Source organism: Pseudophryne corroboree, chromosome 2 (genome assembly GCF_028390025.1).
Source record: "Pseudophryne corroboree isolate aPseCor3 chromosome 2, aPseCor3.hap2, whole genome shotgun sequence".
NCBI lineage: Eukaryota > Metazoa > Chordata > Amphibia > Anura > Myobatrachidae > Pseudophryne > Pseudophryne corroboree.
In genome coordinates, this window is record NC_086445.1 from 253,402,937 (window position 1) to 253,426,384 (window position 23,448).

A 23,448-nucleotide genomic window follows, 5' to 3' on the forward strand; every position below is an offset into this window, starting at 1 on the left:
TCTTGCGAGGTTCTAGATTTGATGCAGCAAAAATGCCTTTTCGAAGGTAAAAAGGAGAACATACTGTGATACAGATGCTTGCAATCTTTTAAAATTACTATTTCCTTTCCGTAAAGTGCTCCTAATATACATTTCTTTAGTGGTGGGCAACTCAGTACCAATGATATTCCCAGTTGTTTTGACCACCCGCTCTAGCAGCTTACTGTCTAATATAGTGCAATTTCCGTACCAAACTGAGATACAGTAAGTTAGGACACGCTCAATAACGCAGTGGTAGAAATTCATTAACTGTATTTTGGACAAATGTACTGCCCTCAACTTCCTAAAAAAATACAAACTCTGTTACGCTTTCTTCACCATAATCAAAACATTAGAACTCCAAGACAAATCAAATCTGAGATGATGGCTCCCAATAACTTAAAATCTTTTACTCTTTCAACCTCCAGATTTGCCAGCAGGGATTGTACTGGGAAACGTGATATTTTGTGTGGCTGGAGGGATTTGCCCACACAGAGAAGAAAAGGGGTGTGAACACATCTAGAGGCTCCCTTGTGGAGTCAGATTTAAAGTGGTGCAGTTAAGGTGCCCATACACTTGTGCAATGCCCCGCAACGCGACATCGCGGGGCATCGCAGCGGCAGTTCAAGTATGAGGAAATCGCATCTGAACTGCCAAAGTGATTATCATGCGATAGATCGCATGGTAATCACGTGATGGGCACGTCACCGCCGAGTGGGAGTGGCCTCCTGCTGCTCCCGGCGGGTGCCCATCGCAGTGCGATATATTGCATGTGTTTTTAAAAACACATGCAATCGCACTGCGATGCAATAAATATTAAGTGCAGCACTTACTATTTTGAGATGCGATGTTCGAGCGGCGTGCCCGCGCATTGCTTCGCATTGTGCTCAATATGTGCATAAAATCATGCGATGCGACAGATGTGATCGAAATGCGATCGAAATCGAAGGATTGTGTGCCATGTTGTATAAGTGTATGGGCTACATTAGGGTTACCAGGGGTTCAACAGGACACAAAAAGAGAACCATAATCCTTTGACACTGCACTTCTGGAGCTCTGGCAGCCAGCAGGTACCTTGCAGGTATTGGGCAAAGACTGTGAGACTCTGTAACTTTGTGATGCAGACTAGCTACCCTGTCAGATAGGGGCCAAGCAGTGAAGTAGTGCCCTAAATGGGGGCCTAGGCTGTTTGTTGTTTTGTTTCAGTTATTATGCTGCTAGTAAAGCAAAATTTTATTTATTTACCTGGAAACACTGACATTTCTATAATGGGTGCAGTGTGTGCCGTGCACACGGGCCCCTGAGTCTAGAGGGGGCCCCCACTGCACACGCTGCACCCATTTTCTAAATACTCACCCCTCCGGAGTCCTGCGGCGATGTCCACAGCGGTATTAAAACTCTGTGAAAATGGCAGCCATTTTCACGGAGTTCTGCGCATGCACAGTAGAGAAATCTCATGGAAAATGGCCGCCACGCCATTTTCCCGGTGATCTGCGCATGTGCAGTAGAGTCTGAGCACTCTAGTGCTCAGACTCGCAGCGCTGCCATCAGAGAGGAGAGGGCCCGAACGGAGGAGGCTGCACCCGGGCCTCCTCCTCTCTTAAAGCGCCCCTGCCTGGAAAAGCTGTGTTTGGATCCTGATTAAGCACCTAAACACTATACCAATACACCCCTCTACAGAGCTAATTACCCCACATCATCTTTTGCGGGTTTTGGATTTCTTTATAATTCCCCGTGGCAGTAAATCCGGTGCCAGTTGGTGACTGTAGTGCTGCTGTGCGGTCTCCTCTCTCCTCAGCTCTCTGGCTGTGCTACTCCCGCTGCTGCACCTGGTTGCTCCGTCCTTTGTCCTCGGCTGTGCTGCTGCAAGTGTCCACTGTCCATAGACTCCAGTGGCTGCTTCTGTGCTCAGCGCTGTCCGATGCCCATCTACTCTAGTGCTGTCAACGCACCTGTCCGGTGTTCATCTGTTCCAGTGCTGCCGACTCACCTGTCTAGTGTCCATCCGCTCCAGTGCTGCCAATGCACCTTTCCGGTGTCCATCTGTTCTAGTGCTGTCGATGCAGCTGACCTGTTCGGTGTCCATCCATTCCAGTGGCTGCCGAATCACCTGTCTGGTGTCCAGCCGCTGCAGGGCTAAAAAAACAAAAACTAAAAATAAAGTTTAAAAAAAAGTTTAAAAAAATATAATTTTTTAAAAAGGTCAAAAATTATGAAAGGTCAAAAAAGGTTGGAAAAGTTAAAAATATAATAATATTTTTTTATGTGCTGTACCCCCACTGTGTATACATAAGAGAAATACTGTGACACCTCAGGCCTTACCCCAGTGTGTATCCATAACACAAGTACAGTAACGCCTCAGGCTATACCCTTAGTGTGTATCCATAACACAAGTACTGTGACGCCTCATGCCGTACCCTTATTGTGTATCCATAACATACTCCATGTTAATTGTAAGGGTTTATTTAAATTATTTATACTATCAGTATTCTTAGTGCTAGTAGTGTGCATCAGCTTTTATCTTCCTCCAACATAGTAATAGGATGTGCGGTCCACCTCCCCCCTTTTTCCTCTATATGTGTGTATATATTGTACACTTAAAGTCAGTCTCCTTCCTGCTGGTATTGGCACTCCTCCCATTCACCCCCAGGTGTTTTAATTAGCAGAGCTCCTACATTTCAGATAACACATTGATAAGTGCTCTATTAGAAGGTAAAGGGGGGTACTCACGGAGCGATCGCTGCTTAAAATCTAAGCAATCTGACTAGATTGCTTAGATTTTAAGCACGATCGCTCCGTGTGTAGCCCCCTCAGCGATAGCGATGCGCAGCCCCGCGCATCGCTATCGCTGCTGCTAGATTGGCCTGCATGCAGGCCAATCTAGCGGGTCGCTCACTTCACCCGCTGGGTGAAGTGAGCGGCCCCCCCGTCTCCCCCCGCACGCTCAGCACAGATCGCGCTGTGCTGAGCGCCGGGAGAGATGTGTGCTGAGCGGTTCGCTCAGCACACATCTCTCTGCCATCGGCCAGTGAGTACTGGCCTTAAGACCTAGGTACATTTATATAATGTGATAGTATTAGAAGAAATGTTAGGGACCCATGTGAAATGATGTCACCTGGTCATGGTGCATGAGCCCACATACTGTATTTGCGCAGATGTGTGCTAAAAACTAGAGATGTGCACTTGAAATTTTTCGGGTTTTGTGTTTTGGTTTTGGGTTCGGTTCCGCGGCCGTGTTTTGGGTTCGACCGCGTTTTGGCAAAACCTCACCGAATTTTTTTTGTCAGATTCGGGTGTGTTTTGGATTCGGGTGTTTTTTTCAAAAAACACTAAAAAACAGCTTAAATCATAGAATTTGGGGGTCATTTTGATCCCAAAGTATTATTAACCTCAAAAACCATAATTTCCACTCATTTTCAGTCTATTCTGAATACCTCACACCTCACAATATTATTTTTAGTCCTAAAATTTGCACCGAGGTCGCTGGATGACTAAGCTAAGCGACCCTAGTGGCCGACACAAACACCTGGCCCATCTAGGAGTGGCACTGCAGTGTCACGCAGGATGTCCCTTCCAAAAAACACTCCCCAAACAGCACATGACGCAAAGAAGAAAAAAAGAGGCGCAATGAGGTAGCTGTGTGAGTAAGCTAAGCGACCCTAATGGCCGACACAAACACCTGGCCCATCTAGGAGTGGCACTGCAGTGTCACGCAGGATGTCCCTTCCAAAAAACACTCCCCAAACAGCACATGACGCAAAGAAGAAAAAAAGAGGCGCAATGAGGTAGCTGTGTGAGTAAGCTAAGCGACCCTAGTGGCCGACACAAACACCTGGCCCATCTAGGAGTGGCACTGCAGTGTCACGCAGGATGTCCCTTCCAAAAAACCCTCCCCAAACAGCACATGACGCAAAGAAAAAAAGAGGCGCAATGAGGTAGCTGTGTGAGTAAGATAAGCGACCCTAGTGGCCGACACAAACACCGGGCCCATCTAGGAGTGGCACTGCAGTGTCTCACGCAGGATGTCCCTTCCAAAAAACCCTCCCCAAACAGCACATGACGCAAAGAAAAAAAGAGGCGCAATGAGGTAGCTGTGTGAGTAAGAAAAGCGACCCTAGTGGCCGACACAAACACCGGGCCCATCTAGGAGTGGCACTGCAGTGTCACGCAGGATGTCCCTTCCAAAAAACCCTCCCCAAACAGCACATGACGCAAAGAAAAAAAGAGGCGCAATGAGGTAGCTGTGTGAGTAAGATAAGCGACCCTAGTGGCCGACACAAACACCGGGCCCATCTAGGAGTGGCACTGCAGTGTCACGCAGGATGTCCCTTCCAAAAAACCCTCCCCAAACAGCACATGACGCAAAGAAAAAAAGAGGCGCAAGGAGGTAGCTGTGTGACTAAGCTTAGCAACCCTAGTGGCCGACACAAACACCGGGCCCATCTAGGAGTGGCACTGCAGTGTCACGCAGGATGGCCCTTCCAAAAAACACTCCCCAAACAGCACATGACGCAAAGAAAAATGAAAGAAAAAAGAGGTGCAAGATGGAATTGTCCTTGGGCCCTCCCACCCACCCTTATGTTGTATAAACAGGACATGCACACTTTAACCAACCCATCATTTCAGTGACAGGGTCTGCCACACGACTGTGACTGAAATGACGGGTTGGTTTGGACCCCCACCTAAAAAGAAGCAATTAATCTCTCCTTGCACAAACTGGCTCTACAGAGGCAAGATGTCCACCTCATCATCATCCTCCGATATATCACCGTGTACATCCCCCTCCTCACAGATTATCAATTCGTCCCCACTGGAATCCACCATCTCAGCTCCCTGTGTACTTTGTGGAGGCAATTGCTGCTGGTCAATGTCTCCACGGAGGAATTGATTATAATTCATTTTAATGAACATCATCTTCTCCACATTTTCTGGATGTAACCTCGTACGCCGATTGCTGACAAGGTGAGCGGCGGCACTAAACACTCTTTCGGAGTACACACTTGTGGGAGGGCAACTTAGGTAGAATAAAGCCAGTTTGTGCAAGGGCCTCCAAATTGCCTCTTTTTCCTGCCAGTATAAGTACGGACTGTGTGACGTGCCTACTTGGATGCGGTCACTCATATAATCCTCCACCATTCTTTCAATGGTGAGAGAATCATATGCAGTGACAGTAGACGACATGTCCGTAATCGTTGTCAGGTCCTTCAGTCCGGACCAGATGTCAGCATCAGCAGTCGCTCCAGACTGCCCTGCATCACCGCCAGCGGGTGGGCTCGGAATTCTGAGCCTTTTCCTCGCACCCCCAGTTGCGGGAGAATGTGAAGGAGGAGATGTTGACAGGTCGCGTTCCGCTTGACTTGACAATTTTCTCACCAGCAGGTCTTTGAACCCCAGCAGACTTGTGTCTGCCGGAAAGAGAGATCCAAGGTAGGCTTTAAATCTAGGATCGAGCATGGTGGCCAAAATGTAGTGCTCTGATTTCAACAGATTGACCACCCGTGAATCCTTGTTAAGCGAATTAAGGGCTCCATCCACAAGTCCCACATGCCTAGCGGAATCGCTCTGTGTTAGCTCCTCCTTCAATGTCTCCAGCTTCTTCTGCAAAAGCCTGATGAGGGGAATGACCTGACTCAGGCTGGCAGTGTCTGAACTGACTTCACGTGTGGCAAGTTCAAAGGGCATCAGAACCTTGCACAACGTTGAAATCATTCTCCACTGCTCTTGAGACAGGTGCATTCCACCTCCTATATCGTGCTGAATTGTATAGGCTTGAATGGCCTTTTGCTGCTCCTCCAACCTCTGAAGCATATAGAGGGTTGAATTCCACCTCGTTACCACTTCTTGCTTCAGATGATGGCAGGGCAGGTTCAGTTGTTTTTGGTGGTGCTCCAGTCTTCTGTACGTGGTGCCTGTACGCCGAAAGTGTCCCGCAATTCTTCTGGCCACCGACAGCATCTCTTGCACACCCCTGTCGTTTTTTTAAAAATTCTGCACCACCAAATTCAAGGTATGTGCAAAACATGGGACGTGCTGGAATTTGCCCATATTTAATGCACACACAATATTGCTGGCGTTGTCCGATGCCACAAATCCACAGGAGAGTCCAATTGGGGTAAGCCATTCCGCGATGATCTTCCTCAGTTGCCGTAAGAGGTTTTCAGCTGTGTGCGTATTCTGGAAACCGGTGATACAAAGCGTAGCCTGCCTAGGAAAGAGTTGGCGTTTGCGAGATGCTGCTACTGGTGCCGCCGCTGCTGTTCTTGCGGCGGGAGTCCATACATCTACCCAGTGGGCTGTCACAGTCATATAGTCCTGACCCTGCCCTGCTCCACTTGTCCACATGTCCGTGGTTAAGTGGACATTGGGTACAACTGCATTTTTTAGGACACTGGTGAGTCTTTTTCTGACGTCCGTGTACATTCTCGGTATCGCCTGCCTAGAGAAGTGGAACCTAGATGGTATTTGGTAACGGGGGCACACTGCCTCAATAAATTGTCTAGTTCCCTGTGAACTAACGGCGGACACCGGACGCACGTCTAACACCAACATAGTTGTCAAGGCCTCAGTTATCCGCTTTGCAGCAGGATGACTGCTGTGATATTTCATCTTCCTCGCAAAGGACTGTTGGACAGTCAATTGCTTACTGGAAGTAGTACAAGTGGGCTTACGACTTCCCCTCTGGGATGACGATCGACTCCCAGCAGCAACAACAGCAGCGCCAGCAGCAGTAGGCATTACACTCAAGGATGCATCGGAGGAATCCCAGGCAGGAGAGGACTCGTCAGAATTGCCAGTGACATGGCCTGCAGGACTATTGGCATTCCTGGGTAAGGAGGAAATTGACACTGAGGGAGTTGGTGGGGTGGTTTGCGTGAGCTTGGTTACAAGAGGAAGGGATTTACTGGTCAGTGGACTGCTTCCGCTGTCACCCAAAGTTTTTGAACTTGTCACTGACTTATTATGAATGCGCTGCAGGTGACGTATAAGGGAGGATGTTCCGAGGTGGTTAACGTCCTTACCCCTACTTATTACAGCTTGACAAAGGCAACACACGGCTTGACACCTGTTGTCCGCATTTCTGTTGAAATACTTCCACACCGAAGAGCTGATTTTTTTGGTATTTTCACCAGGCATGTCAATGGCCATATTCCTCCCACGGACAACAGGTGTCTCCCCGGGTGCCTGACTTAAACAAACCACCTTACCATCAGAATCCTCCTGGTCAATTTCCTCCCCAGCGCCAGCAACACCCATATCCTCCTCATCCTGGTGTACTTCAACACTGACATCTTCAATCTGACTATCAGGAACTGGACTGCGGGTGCTCCTTCCAGCACTTGCAGGGGGCGTGCAAATGGTGGAAGGCGCATGCTCTTCACGTCCAGTGTTGGGAAGGTCAGGCATCGCAACCGACACAATTGGACTCTCCTTGTGGATTTGGGATTTCGAAGAATGCACAGTTCTTTGCGGTGCTTTTGCCAGCTTGAGTCTTTTCATTTTTCTAGCGAGAGGCTGAGTGCTTCCATCCTCATGTGAAGCTGAACCACTAGCCATGAACATAGGCCAGGGCCTCAGCCGTTCCTTGCCACTCCGTGTGGTAAATGGCATATTGGCAAGTTTACGCTTCTCCTCCGACAATTTTATTTTAGGTTTTGGAGTCCTTTTTTTACTGATATTTGGTGTTTTGGATTTTACATGCTCTGTACTATGACATTGGGCATCGGCCTTGGCAGACGACGTTGCTGGCATTTCATCGTCTCGGCCATGACTAGTGGCAGCAGCTTCAGCACGAGGTGGAAGTGGATCTTGATCTTTCCCTAATTTTGGAACCTCAACATTTTTGTTCTCCATATTTTAATAGGGACAAATAAAAGGCACCTCAGGTAAACAATGGAGATGGATGGATACTAGTATACTTATGGATGGACTGCCGAGTGCCGACACAGAGGTAGCTACAGCCGTGGACTACCGTACTGTGTCTGCTGATAATATAGACTGGATGATAATGAGATGAAATCAATATATATGTATATATAATATCACTAGTACTGCAGCCGGACAGGTATATATTATATATTTATTAGGTAATGACTGATGACGGACCTGCTGGACACTGTCAGCTCAGCAGCACCGCAGACTGCTACAGTAAGCTACTATAGTAGTATGTATAAAGAAGAAAGAAAAAAACAACAACCACGGGTAGGTGGTATACAATTATGGATGGACTGCCGAGTGCCGACACAGAGGTAGCTACAGCCGTGGACTAACGTACTGTGTCTGCTGCTAATATAGACTGGATGATAATGAGATGAAATCAATATATATGTATATATACTATCACTAGTACTGCAGCCGGACAGGTATATATTATATATTTATTATGTAATGACTGATGACGGACCTGCTGGACACTGTCAGCTCAGCAGCACCGCAGACTGCTACAGTAAGCTACTATAGTAGTATGTATAAAGAAGAAAGAAAAAAACAACAACCACGGGTAGGTGGTATACAATTATGGATGGACTGCCGAGTGCCGACACAGAGGTAGCTACAGCCGTGGACTAACGTACTGTGTCTGCTGATAATATAGACTGGATGATAATGAGATGAAATCAATATATATGTATATATAATATCACTAGTACTGCAGCCGGACAGGTATATATTATATATTTATTATGTAATGACTGATGACGGACCTGCTGGACACTGTCAGCTCAGCAGCACCGCAGACTGCTACAGTAAGCTACTATAGTAGTATGTATAAAGAAGAAAGAAAAAAACAACAACCACGGGTAGGTGGTATACAATTATGGATGGACTGCCGAGTGCCGACACAGAGGTAGCTACAGCCGTGGACTAACGTACTGTGTCTGCTGCTAATATAGACTGGATGATAATGAGATGAAATCAATATATATGTATATATAATATCACTAGTACTGCAGCCGGACAGGTATATATTATATATTTATTATGTAATGACTGATGACGGACCTGCTGGACACTGTCAGCTCAGCAGCACCGCAGACTGCTACAGTAAGCTACTATAGTAGTATGTATAAAGAAGAAAGAAAAAAACAACAACCACGGGTAGGTGGTATACAATTATGGATGGACTGCCGAGTGCCGACACACAGGTAGCTACAGCCGTGGACTAACGTACTGTGTCTGCTGATAATATAGACTGGATGATAATGAGATGAAATCAATATATATGTATATATAATATCACTAGTACTGCAGCCGGACAGGTATATATTATATATTTATTATGTAATGACTGATGACGGACCTGCTGGACACTGTCAGCTCAGCAGCACCGCAGACTGCTACAGTAAGCTACTATAGTAGTATGTATAAAGAAGAAAGAAAAAAACAACAACCACGGGTAGGTGGTATACAATTATGGATGGACTGCCGAGTGCCGACACAGAGGTAGCTACAGCCGTGGACTAACGTACTGTGTCTGCTGCTAATATAGACTGGATGATAATGAGATGAAATCAATATATATGTATATATAATATCACTAGTACTGCAGCCGGACAGGTATATATTATATATTTATTATGTAATGACTGATGACGGACCTGCTGGACACTGTCAGCTCAGCAGCACCGCAGACTGCTACAGTAAGCTACTATAGTAGTATGTATAAAGAAGAAAGAAAAAAACAACAACCACGGGTAGGTGGTATACAATTATGGATGGACTGCCGAGTGCCGACACAGAGGTAGCTACAGCCGTGGACTAACGTACTGTGTCTGCTGATAATATAGACTGGATGATAATGAGATGAAATCAATATATATGTATATATAATATCACTAGTACTGCAGCCGGACAGGTATATATTATATATTTATTATGTAATGACTGATGACGGACCTGCTGGACACTGTCAGCTCAGCAGCACCGCAGACTGCTACAGTAAGCTACTATAGTAGTATGTATAAAGAAGAAAGAAAAAAAAAAAAAAACACGGGTAGGTGCTAGGTGGTATACAATATTATATATATATTATATACAATTATATATATATATATAATATATATTAAACTCATAAACTGGTGGTGATTTATTAAACTGGTGGTCAGGTCACTGGTCACACTATCAGCAACTTGCAAGTAGTACTCCTGAGTCCTAAGCAGACAATCACAATATATATTATACTGGTGGTCAGTGTGGTCACAAACAATGGCAGTGTGGCTGGCACTCTGGCAGCAAAAGTGTGCACTGTACGTTATATGTACTCCTGAGTCCTGAGTCCTGCTCTCAGACTCTAACTGCTCCCCACTGTCAGTGTCTCCCCCACAAGTCAGATAATACAGTCACACTATCTCTCTCTATCACTTCAGCAAGTACTAGTAGTAGTAGTACTCCTCCTAATGCTCCCCAAATTACTACTGTGTCTCTCTCTGTCTCACTCTCTTCTCGAATCTCTATAAACGGAGAGGACGCCAGACACGTCCTCTCCCTATGAATCTCAATGCACGTGTGAAAAATGGCGGCGACGCGCGGCTCCTTATATAGAATCCGAGTCTCGCGATAGAATCCGAGCCTCGCGAGAATCCGACAGCGTGATGATGACGTTCGGGCGCGCTCGGGTTAACCGAGCAAGGCGGGAAGATCCGAGTCGCTCGGACCCGTGTAAAAAAACATGAAGTTCGGGCGGGTTCGGATTCCGAGGAACCGAACCCGCTCATCTCTACTAAAAACTTCACTTATACTCCATGTTAATTGTGAGGGTTTATTTAAATTATTATACTATCAGTGTTCTTAGTGCTGGTAGTGTGCATCATCTTTTCTCTTCCTTCAACTGTGTATCCATAACACAAGTACTGTGAAGCCGCAGGCTGTACCCTTAGTGTATATCATAACAGAAGTACTGTGACGCCTCAGGCCTCACCCCAGTGTGTATCTATAACACAAGTACTGTGACACTTCAGAGGCCGTACCCTAGTGTGTTTCCGTAACACAAGTACTGTGACACCTCTACCGTGCCTCGGTCTGACACGGTCACCATTCGAAGAATGGTGGAGGATTATTTTATTTTTTTCATAACATTTTCTTTATTGAAGTATGAACAGAATGTACCTACAATATTGAAGCATCTCAGGTGTTATATAGACAGTTAAATGTCAGAATTTGGCAAGCTGATACATCAGGAAAAATAAGACATTTGAGCATATAAGTGTTATGCATACATTTAAGGACAAAACCAGTGGCGGAACTATAGAGCGGAGGGCCCAGGTGCGACAATATGCTTTGGGGCCCCCCGCTCCCTTTTCACTGCAGCCGCCGCTGGACCCCTTGGCCCATCTAGTCTACCTGTGTACACACATATACTAGGGTTCATTTTTGTTGGGAGCCAATTAACCTATCAGTATATTTTTTGGATTGTGGGAGGAAACCGAAGTAGCCAGGGGAAACACACACAAGTACGGGTAGAACATACAAACTCCACACAGTTAGGGTAATGGAGGGAATCAAACTCATGAACTCTGTGCTGTGAGGCAGTAATGTTAACCATTACAGTACACTAACCGATCCTACAATAAATAGATTTATACAAAAAGCATCAGTGAAAATTGAAATCTGCAAATATCTACCACAAACCGTTCCAGGCCACACAACACAACACACTGATACACAGTACCTGAGCTTTCCCAGAACTTTTGAACGGACCTCCATCCTTCCTTTGCCTCAGGGCCAGAGGGGCTGGGGCGCCGAGGTCATCCTGCTGCTCCTGACTCCTAAGTCCTGCAGCAGCCACCATGGTGTCAACGCCCCCATCCTCTTCTCACTCCTCCTATTCGTCCTCCTTGTTGGTAATTCATTTGATTCTTGTTATTTGCAGCTAGTCTGCCGCCCACCTTGCTGGCTGCTCCTCTTCTGCAGCACAGCCTGAATGACACAGGGGGGGTGGGCGCAGGGACGGTGCTAGGGTGTACAACACCCCCCCTACAAACTATAAATTTGTGCCCTCCTAGAAATATGGAGGCAAAATAGTGGTTGGTGCCCTCCACCTACACACACACACATTCATTACCAACACCCCAGCAGCACCCAGACACTCCCCACATTCATTCATTCATTCATTCATTTACTAGTACCAACTCCCCTGCAGCACTCCAATAATCCCCCCGACCCACCACCATACAGTACTATTACCTCTACAGCAAAGACACCTCCACCTCGCACACTACAACGCCCAGACATCTCCCCCCCCCGATACACTACAATACCCAGACACATCCCCCTCATGCACTACTATGCCAGATACCACCCCCTCCTGTACACTACAATGCCGACACTCCACCTCATACACTGCAACACCCAGACACCCACCACCCATACACTACAATACCCAGACACTCACCACCTATACACTACAACACCCAGACCCCCCCATACACTATAACACCCAGACAACCCCTCATACACTACAGCACCAAGACACCCCACCATACACTACAGCACTCAGACCCCCCCCATACACTACAGCACCCAGACACCCCGCCATACACCACAGCACCCAGACACCCCCCTCCTACACTACAGCACCCATACACCCACCTCATACACTACAGCACCCAGACACTCCCCTCATACACTACAGCACCCAGACACTCCCCTCATACACTACAGCACCCAGACACCCCGCCATACACTACAGCACCCAGACACCCCCCTCATACACTACAGCACCCAGACACCCCGCCATACACTACAGCACCCAGACCCCCCGCATACACTACAGCACCCAGACACCCCCCTCATACACTACAGCACCCAGACACCCCCCCCATACACTACAGCACCCAGACCCCCCCCCATACACTACAGCACCCAAATACCCCCCATACACTACAGCACCCAGACACCCCCCATACACTACAGCACCCAGACACCTCCCCATACACTACAGCACCCAGACCCCGCCCCATACACTACAGCACCCAGACACGCCTTATACACTACAGCATCCAGACAACCCCCGTAAACAACAGCAGCAAGACACCCCCCATATACTACAGCACCCAAATACCCCCCAACCACTACAGCACCCAGACACCCCCCATACACTACAGCACCCAGACACCCCCCATACACTACAGCACCCAGACACGCCTTATACACTACAGCACCCAGACAACCCCCCCCCCCCCGTAAACAACAGCAGCAAGACACCCCCCATATACTACAGCACCCAGACCCCCCCCCCCTCCATACACTACAGCACCCAGACTTGCCTTATACACTACAGCATCCAGACAATACCCCCCCCCCCCTCCCCACAACATATACTACAGCACCCAGTCATCCCACCCATTAAAAAATCCAGACATCCCGGCAGCCGGGAGAAGCGAGGGTGAGAGAGGACGGGAGGCGTGACTGTTCTGCGAGGGAGCTGTCATATGAAGTTGGGGCGGCTGATATGAAGCAGTACAGTACCGTGATGTGGAGGCAGGTAGCTAGCTCCGCCATGTCATGAGCCGCTGCCGCACTAGGAAAGCTGGGGGGAGGAGCCGAGGGGGAGAGCTGGCCCATACAGTAACAGGGGCAGCCGAGGAGAGGCGGAGAGAGCAGAGCGGACCGGACACTCCTCCTGCTCTGGCCGGGGCCCTGTCACTTCCGGCCACTAGAGCAACACTGGTGGCGGGCTCAGCGCTACCCGCGGCATACAGTGAGTCAATGTGACTCATTGTAATGCGGGCGGCTGTGGGCCCCTTCACCCCCCCACGGGCCCCAGTGCAACGCACTGGTTGCACCGCTGGTAGTTCCGCCCCTGGACAAAACAAAAGAAAAAAAAACAAAGAAAAGTAATCCCAAACCTGCACGCCATGACCACCTAAACTGGAGTAGCTTTGACATCAATCGGAGGATCAGAAGAACACATTCGTGTTTCATACCATAGCATATGTTTGAAGCAATTCTGAATCTGATTTTTGAGTGTTAGGGGACAAAGTTATAATATAGCTCTTCCATGTACTGAAGAAGCGTTCCGTAAATGTTTATTTTTTTAGGGAGGCCTCCAACCAGACCATCCTAAATATATATAGAATAGCTTCTCCAGAAAAAGAGAAAATGGCAGTATAGTGGACTGTGTCCACAACTGGAGGATGCATTTTTTAGCAACTGCTGAGATTATTACCAATAGTTTACGTACACGTTGTGCTACTTTTATTCCTCCCAGGTATAATACCAAATACAGCCCATTCAGGTGTCAAGGGTAAATAATTGAGTAGATGTCTGGTTACATAGCTCCGTATCTGGTTCCAGAAGCAACGGATCCCTGGGCATGCCCAAATACAATGCAATAAATCTGCTCTTGGAGTCCCACATCTGCGGCAAGCGTGAACTGCTGCTAAGGTCAGAAAAAGCGATACATATAGGTTTAAAAGGTATTTATGTCGGAAAATATGCCAAAGCCTTCAGGTTAATAATAATAAAGGGTTATTTTGGACAGAGAATGATCTTTCACTATTGTGCAGCTGTATAAATGTGGGCAGACTAATCCCCACCAGAAAAGCAGACTCTAAAAATATGTTAGTGTATGTGTCTGTCTGTGTTGTGTAACCAATCTTTTAAATTGAGTAATTGGGCAGCATGACTATATGTAGTGATATTGGGTAGTTTAATACGGGTGTCGTAAGGTATGCCGGCGCTCGGGAGCCCGACCGCCGGCATACCGACAGCGTGGCGAGCGCAAAGGAGCCCCTTGCGGGCTCGCTGCGCTCGCTACGCGCGCCACACTATTTTATTCTCCCTCCAGGGGGGTCGTGGACCCCCACGAGGGAGAATAGTTGTCGGTATGCCGGGTGTCGGGATTCCGGCGCCGGTATACTGTGCGCCGGGATCCCGACATTCGGCATACAGAAGACCACCCGTTTAATACACCCATTGGCCTTGGTCTGTTGAAGTTTCACAAGGCTTATTCTCGCCGCCTTACCATTCCAAATAAATGTTCAAATCATGCCCTCAATCTCTAGAGTGTCCCTTCTCGCTAAGAGAATAGGTGAGGATTGAAGAGGGTACAGCAAACTCAGAAACAGGATCATTTTGACAGGTTGGCTCGCCCCAGGTAAGATAGAGTGAGTTTGCGCCATCTCATGGTATCCTCCTGAATACTATGTAAGATTGTTTTCAGGTTATAATTATATAAATTTGTAATATTTTTGTGGATTTGTAACCCTAAATAAGTAATAGATTTGGTTGCCCATGTTATTGGGAAAGTACTTGACCATGCAGGGCGTTTGAACCAAATTCTGTTATTCGATCCATCAAAGGCAAAAGCCAATTTCTCTTACGTCCTAGAGGATGCTGGGGACTCTGTAAGGACCATGGGGTATAGACGGGCTCCGCAGGAGATAGGGCACCTAAAAAGAACTTTGACTATGGGTGTGCACTGGCTCCTCCCTCTATGCCCCTCCTCCAGACCTCAGTTAGATCTTGTGCCCAGAGGAGAATGGGTGCACTGCAGAGAGCTCTCCAGAGTTTTATGTTGAAGAAGAATTTTGTTAGGTTTTTTATTTTCAGGGAGTCCTGCTGGCAACAGGCTCCCTGCATCGTGGGACCGAGGAGAGAGAAGCAGAGCTGGCTTGTCAAGTTGGGCACTGCTTCTAAGTCTACTGAACACCATTAGCTCCAGAGGGAGTCGGAACACAGGTCTCACCTGGGGTTCGTCCCGGAGCCGCGCCGCCGTCCTCCTCACAGATGCCGAAGATAGAAGCCGGATGAGAAGGCAGAAGACATCTTAGGCGGCAGAAGACATCAGATCTTCATGAGGTAAGGCGCGCAGCCATTGCTCCCAGTCACACACACACAGAGCAGCACTGAAGGGGGCAGGGCGTAGGGGGGCGCCCTGGGCAGCAATAAACCTCACATTTGGGCACATGCAGATTGATTAGGCTGCAGAGGCAGTAAATCTATGATCCCCCGCTATTTTAATTGAAAAATCATTGGGACCGAAGCCCGCCGTCGGGTGGGCGGGGCTTGATCCTCAGCACTAACCAGCGCCATTTTCTCCACAGAAGCTGCATGAGGAAAACGCTGACTCCCTGGTCTCTCCCCTGCTGAACTTCACAGGCTGGAAAAAAGAGGAGGGGGGCACATTAGCGACGCAGTGAGTGGGAATTGGTATATTATATATAGAAAAGCGCTATTTGGTCATATTTTTTCCAGTGTTTTTAAGCGCTGGTGTGTGCTGGCATACTCTCTCTCTGTCTCTCCTTAGGGCCTGGTTGGGGTTTTGTCCCCTTATAGGTTAATCCCTGTGTGTGTGGGGTGTCGGTATGTGCGTGTCGACATGTCTGAGGCGGAAGGCTTCTCCAAGGAGGAGGTGGAGCAAATGAGTGGTGTGTCCCCGTCGGTTGTCATATGTTGAATGCAAGTGTGGCATCTTTACATAAAAGGCTTGATAAGGCTAAATTAGGGGCGACATCAGGGGGTCAATCCTCGGATTGGACCGACTCACAGGGCCCGTCGGGGTCTCAAAAGCGTCCCTTAACACAAGACACTACTACCGACACGGATTCTGATTCCAGTGTCAACTACGACGAAGTAAAATTGCACCCTAGGGTGACTAAAACCATTCAGTGTATGATTGTGGCAATAAGGGATGTGTTGCATATTGAGGATGAACCCTCGGTCCCCGACACAAGGGTACACATGTTTAAGGAAAAGAAACAGATTATTAACTTTCCCACATCTCATGAATTAAATGAATTCTTTGGAAAAGCTTGGGAGACTCCGGAAAAGAGACCGCAGATCCCCAAAAGAATTTATATGGCATACCCCTTCCCTAAGCAGGACAGGGAGATTTGGGAATCACCCCCCATTGTGGACAAGGCCCTGACGCGCCTGTCCAAGAAAGTGGCGCTACCGTCTCCTGACACAGCGGCCCTTAAGGACCCTGCAGATCGCAGGCAAGAAACTACCTTAAAGTGTATTTATTCTCATACAGGTGCTGTGCTAAGGCCGACAATTGCGTCGGCATGGGTGTGTAGCGCAATTGCAGCTTGGACAGATGAGCTGACAGATCAATTTGATAATATGGATAAGGATACTATATTCTTAACTCTAGCCCATATAAAAGACGCAGTCTTATTTATGAGGGATGCTCAAAGGGACATTGGATTGCTAGCTTCTAGGGCCAATGCCATGTCTATCTCAGCGAGAAGATCCTTATGGACTCGCCAATGGACGGGTGATGCGGATTCCAAAAAACATATGGAAGTACTACCCTATAAGGGTGATGTATTGTTTGGGGATGGGCTGACGGACCTGGTTTCCACAGCTACAGCAGGTAAATCAAATTTTTTACCATATATTCCCCAACAGCAAAAGAAAGTAACACCCTATCAGATGCAGTCCTTTCGGTCGCACAAGTCCAGAAGAGGTCGGGGATCCTCTTTCCTCGCCAGAGGTAAGGGCAGAGGCAAAAGAGCACCTGCTTCGGCAGGTGCCCAGGAACAAAAGTCCTCCCCGGCTGCTCCAAAACCCACAGCATGACGCTGGGGCTCCTCGGAGGGAGTCCGCACCGGTGGGGGCACGTCTTCAACTTTTCAGTCAGGCCTGGGTCAGTTTAGACCTGAATCCCTGGGTGTTGGACATAGTTTGCCAGGGTTACAAATTGGAATTCGAGGAGGTGCCCCAGCGCCGATTTTTCAAATCGGCCCTACCAGCTTCCACATCGGAAAGGGATATAGTGTTAGCTGCAATTCAGACGCTGTTTATACAGCAAGTGATAATCAAGGTTCCCCTGCACCAGCAGGGAAGAGGTTACTACTCAACCCTATTTGTGGTCCCGAAACCGGACGGTTCAGTCAGACCTATTTTAAATCTGAAATCCCTAAACCTGTACATAAAAAGATTCAAATTCAAAATGGAATCTCTCAGAGCGATAATAGCCAACATGGAGGAAGGGGAGTTTATGGTGTCTCTGGACAAAAAGGATGCGTACCTTCATGTCCCCATATATGCCCCCCATCAGGAATACCTGAGATTCGCCGTACAGGATTGTCATTACCAATTTCAGACGTCGCCGTTTGGACTCTCCACGGCCCCGAGGATTTTCACCAAGATAATGGCGGAAATGATGGTGGTCCTGCGCAAGCATGGAGTCACAATTATCCCATACTTGGACGATCTCCTGATAAAAGCGAGATCAAGGGAGAAATTGCTGAGCAGTGTGGCGCTCTCTCTGAGAGTGCTCCAGCAACACGGTTGGATTCTAAATCTACCGAAGTCACAGTTGATTCCGACAACTCGACTACTGTTCCTAGGTATGATACTGGATACGGAACAAATGAAGGTCTTCCTCCCAATAGAGAAAGCCCAGGACATCCAGAACATGGTCAGAGACCTGCTAAAACCGAAAAGGGTGTCAGTTCACCAATGCACTCGAGTTCTGGGAAAAATGGTGGCGGCCTACGAGGCCATTTCCTTCGGAAGGTTCCATGCAAGGACTTTTCAATGGGACCTTCTGGACAAGTGGTCCGGGTCCCATCTGCACTTACATCGGAAAATAACTCTGTCCCCAGGGGCCAGAGTGTCCCTCCTGTGGTGGTTGCAAAGTGCTCACCTCCTGGAGGGTCGCAGGTTCGGAATTCAGGATTGGATCCTGGTTACCACGGACGCGAGCCTCCGAGTATGGGGAGCGGTCACACAGGAAAACATTTTTCAGGGTCTTTGGTCAGACCAGGAGTCCTGTCTACACATCAATGTGTTGGAACTCAGGGCCATTTACAACGGCCTTCGACAAGCGGAGAGTTTTCTTCGAAACCTACCGGTTCTGATTCAATCAGACAATGTCACAGCAGTGGCTCATGTGAACCGCCAAGGCGGGACACGAAGCAGAGTCGCGATGGCGGAAGCCACAAGGATCCTTCGCTGGGCGCAAAATCATGTAAGCGCTCTGTCGGCTGTCTTCATTCCGGGAGTGGACAACTGGGAAGCAGACTTCCTCAGCAGACATGATCTCCATCCAGGAGAGTGGGGACTTCATCAAGAAGTCTTTGCAGACGTAACGCGTCTTTGGGGAACTCCTCAAATAGACATGATGGCGTCACGCCTCAACAAAAAGCTTCGGAGGTATTGTGCCAGGTCTCTGGACCCTCAGGCAGTAGCAGTAGACGCTCTGGTAACACCGTGGGTGTTCAAATCGGTCTACGTGTTTCCTCATCTTCCTCTCATCACAAAAGTGTTGAGGATCATAAGACGAAGAAGAGTACAGACGATACTCGTCCCAGACTGGCGTCGAAGGGCCTGGTACTCGGATCTACAAGAGATGCTCACAGGAGATCCCTGGCCTCTTCCTCTCAGGGAAGACCTGTTGCAACAGGGGCCCTGTGTATTTCAAGACTTACCGCGGTTACGTTTGACGGCATGGCGGTTGAACGCCTAATCCTAGCGAAAAAGGGGATTCCGGAAGAGGTCATCCCTACTTTAATGAAGGCTAGGAAGGAGGTGACGGTAAAACATTATCACCGTATCTGGCGAAAGTATGTGTCTTGGTGTGAGTCCAAGAATGCGCCTACGGAAGATTTTCATCTGGGTCGTTTTCTCCACTTCCTACAGACAGGAGTGGATATGGGCCTGAAATTAGGCTCTGTTAAGGTACAGATTTCGGCCCTCTCGATTTTCTTTCAGAAGGAATTGGCTTCTCTTCCAGAAGTCCAGACGTTTGTAAAGGGAGTGCTGCACATCCAGCCTTCTTTTGTGCCTCCAGTGGCACCATGGGACTTGAACGTGGTGTTGCAGTTCTTAAAATCACACTGGTTTGAACTGCTTACCAAGGTTGAGTTGAAATTTTTTACCTGGAAGGGGGTCATGCTGTAGGCCTTGGCATCAGCAAGGCGAGTGTCTGAATTGGCGGCTTTGTCACACAAAAGCCCCTACTTGATTTTTCATGTGGATCGAGCTGAATTGAGGACACGTCCGCAATTTTTGCCTATAGTGGTTTCTTCATTCCATATGAATCAACCTATTGTGGTGCCTGTGGCTACAAGTGACCTGGAGGATTCCAGATACCTGGATGTAGTCAGGGCCTTAAAGATTTATGTAGCCAGAACGGCTAAAATTAGGAAAACAGAGGCTCTGTTTGTCCTGTATGCTGCTAATAAGATTGGCGCACCTGCTTCGAAGCAGGCTATTGCTCGCTGGATCTGTAATACGATTCAGCAGGCTCATTCTACGGCTGGATTGCCGGTACCAAATTCGGTTAAAGCCCATTCCACTAGGAAGGTGGGCTCTTCTTGGGCGGCTGCCCGAGGCGTCTCGGCATTACAGCTTTGCCGAGCGGCGACTTGGTCGGGGTCAAACACTTTTGCTAAATTCTACAAGTTTGATACCCTGGCTGATGAGGACCTAGCGTTTGCTCAGTCGGTGCTGCAGAGTCATACGCACTCTCCCGCCCGATTGGATGCTTTGGTATAAACCCCATGGTCCTTACGGAGTCCCCAGCATCCTCTAGGACGTAAGAGAAAATAAGATTTTAAACCTACTGGTAAATCTATTTCTCCTAGTCCATAGAGGATGCTGGGCGCCCGTCCCAGTGCAGAAACTCTGCAAGACATGTATATAGTTGTTGCTTACATAAGGGTTATGTTACAGTTGGAATAGGTCTTGGACCGTTACTGTCGTTTGTTCATACTGTTAACTGGTTATGTATGTTCCAGGTTACATGGTATGATTGGTGTGGGCTGGTATGAATCTTGCCCTTGGATTGCTAAATCCTGCCTTGTATTGTCCATCTCCTCTGGGCACAGTTCTCTGAGGTCTGGAGGAGGGGCATAGAGGGAGGAGCCAGTGCACACCCATAGTCAAAGTTCTTTTTAGGTGCCCTATCTCCTGCGGAGCCCGTCTATACCCCATGGTCCTTACGGAGTCCCCAGCATCCTCTACGGACTAGGAGAAATAGATTTACCGGTAGGTTTAAAATCTTATTATTTTTACTGTCTGTTGACCAATTTTAATCCCCTGAAAAGAAGGCCAATTTTGTACTACCCTAAGCATTGGGTCTAGAGTAAAATTGAACAATATGTGTGACAGGGGACAACACTGTCTTGTACCCGGGAACATAAATAGTGTATCACACAGTAGGCCATTTGGCAATAAAGAGGTAGTGGGGTGGGTATAGAAAATGTTTATTGTTTTGGTAAAAGTAGGTCAGTATCCTCTACTGGCCAATATGTCATAAAGGTATGACCATGAGACCATGTCAAACACTTTGGTCACATCAAGTAAACTAGGGGAATCTGATTTGAGCATAGCAGCCATAACTGCCACAATCGCAGTTCGAATGCCTTTTAACGAATGTCTACCCCTGACAAAGCTGAGTTGATGGTCAGTTAGTAAAGTAGATTCAAAGGACTGTAAACAGTCAGCCATTATCTTGCCCATTAATTTGTAATCCACATTGAGCAGGGTTATAGGAAGATATTAGGAGGGAGATGTTGTCTTCATTTGGTTTGGTTATAAGGGTGGTAAAAGCCTGACTAAAGTTAGGGAATAAAGGTGTCTCTTTTTGTATACAATTAAAGAGTTCATGGAGGAACAGAATTATGTTGTGTTTCAGCATTTTGTAATATTCAGCCGAATAGCCATCTGGAGATTTGTTAAAGTGAGAGATGATATAGCAGCTGCTATCTCTTCCTCTGTAATTACAGCCTCCAGGGCTTCCATTTGATCTGAGGTGAGGCAAGGAAGATCTGCCTCATCAAGCAAATTCGCCATAAGGTCAGGGTCCAAGGGAGCGGTCTGATAAAGTGATTCATAATAAGTAGAAATACCCTAGCAATATCATTCGACTTAGTGAGGAGTGGTGGATATGGGGTCTCTAATGGTTGCAACATGATAGCGATGTTTGTATGCTTTAGTCATATTGGCCAGGAGAGTACCCCATCAAAAGTATTTTTGTTTAGTGTGGTCTAATTTTAGTTGGACTTTTGATAGAAGCAAACTATCTAGCAGCTTTTTTGATTGTGTATACACAGTGTGAGTGGCATCATTAGGTGTAGAAATATAATTTTGCATCGCTACTTGCAGTGACTTTTGTAATTTAGCTTGTTGGTTCCTGATCTCTCTGTACTGTGCTGCCATCTAGGATAAAATATGACCCTATATGACAGCCTTAGAGTTTTTCCAAAGCAAGACAGGGTTGTCCCAATGGTCCAAGTTGTCATCAAGAAATTCGGTCCATTTTGCTGTAAGGAACTTATGAAATCGTTCTGAATGAGACAGATAGGATGGGAAGCGGCAGTTAGCAACTCTGAAAGTTGCAAGCGGTAAAAGAATCAACAGCAAGACTGGGGCGTGGTCAGATATCATTATGTCTCCAATATCGGTGGTCATTACATTCAAAAGAAGGGTGTCAGCAAGTAGAATATAGTCCAGACGAGAGAGAGACCCATGTACCCCCGAGTGAAAAGTGTAGGTTTTATCAGTTTGGTTGAAAAGTCGCCAGGTGTCTGCCAAGGATTGGGCAAGACTCAATTCGTTGATAGGATTCTAGCAAGGCGAGGACAAGTTGGTCGGTACTGGTAATTTGTCAAGCAATGGGTTAGTCACTGTGTTAAAGTCACCTCCAATGATGAGGCGATGATTAAGGTTAACTTGATGACAATAGCTGATATATTTGTTGGAAGAAGACATCATGACCTGAGTTAGTTACATAAACGTTAAGTAGGGTGAAGTTTACGTTATGTATCTGGACATCAAGTAAAATATATCGACCTTCAGTGTCCAATATAGTGTCTAAAATGGTATATGGGAGGTATCGGGCAAATATTATTGCTACTACTCGGGATTTGGATTGGTAAGAAGCTGAGACACAGTCACCTATCCAACCATCACGTAGGGTTGACTTTACTATTCGCCTTCCAGTATGTTTCCTGAAGATATATTACATCTGATCTCATCGTTTTCAAACACAAGAAATTTTTTTTGCATTTTATCAGGGTATTAAGGCCTCAAACATTCTGGAAGTTACTTTAAATGTGGGTGGTGGAGGTGGTTGTTTTGTTGGTGTTGTGTGTGTGTGGGTATCATAGGCATCAGAATGGGGGGGCAAGGGGGCAGCATTCCCCCCAGACATGACAGAGGCACAGGCGTGGGGAGGGGGAGAGCTTACCCCCCAGATCACCACAGAGACTTTGACTTCAAAACTCTGGTGCCGCAGCGTGCTGCCCCGTGTCCTGTCCAGCCGGCTCTTCACAGAGACATTACTGGGAGGAGGCAGGGATGTCCCAGCAGGCTCAGCATGGCCACGCCTCCTCCCAGTAATGCATCTGAGAGCAGGCTAGGACAGGAGGACATGGGACAGCACGCTGCGGCGCCAGAATTTTGAATCAGATTCTCTGCGGTATTCTGGGGTAAGTGCTCCCCGAGTGGGGTAGGGGTGGATAATCGTGTGTGGGGGAA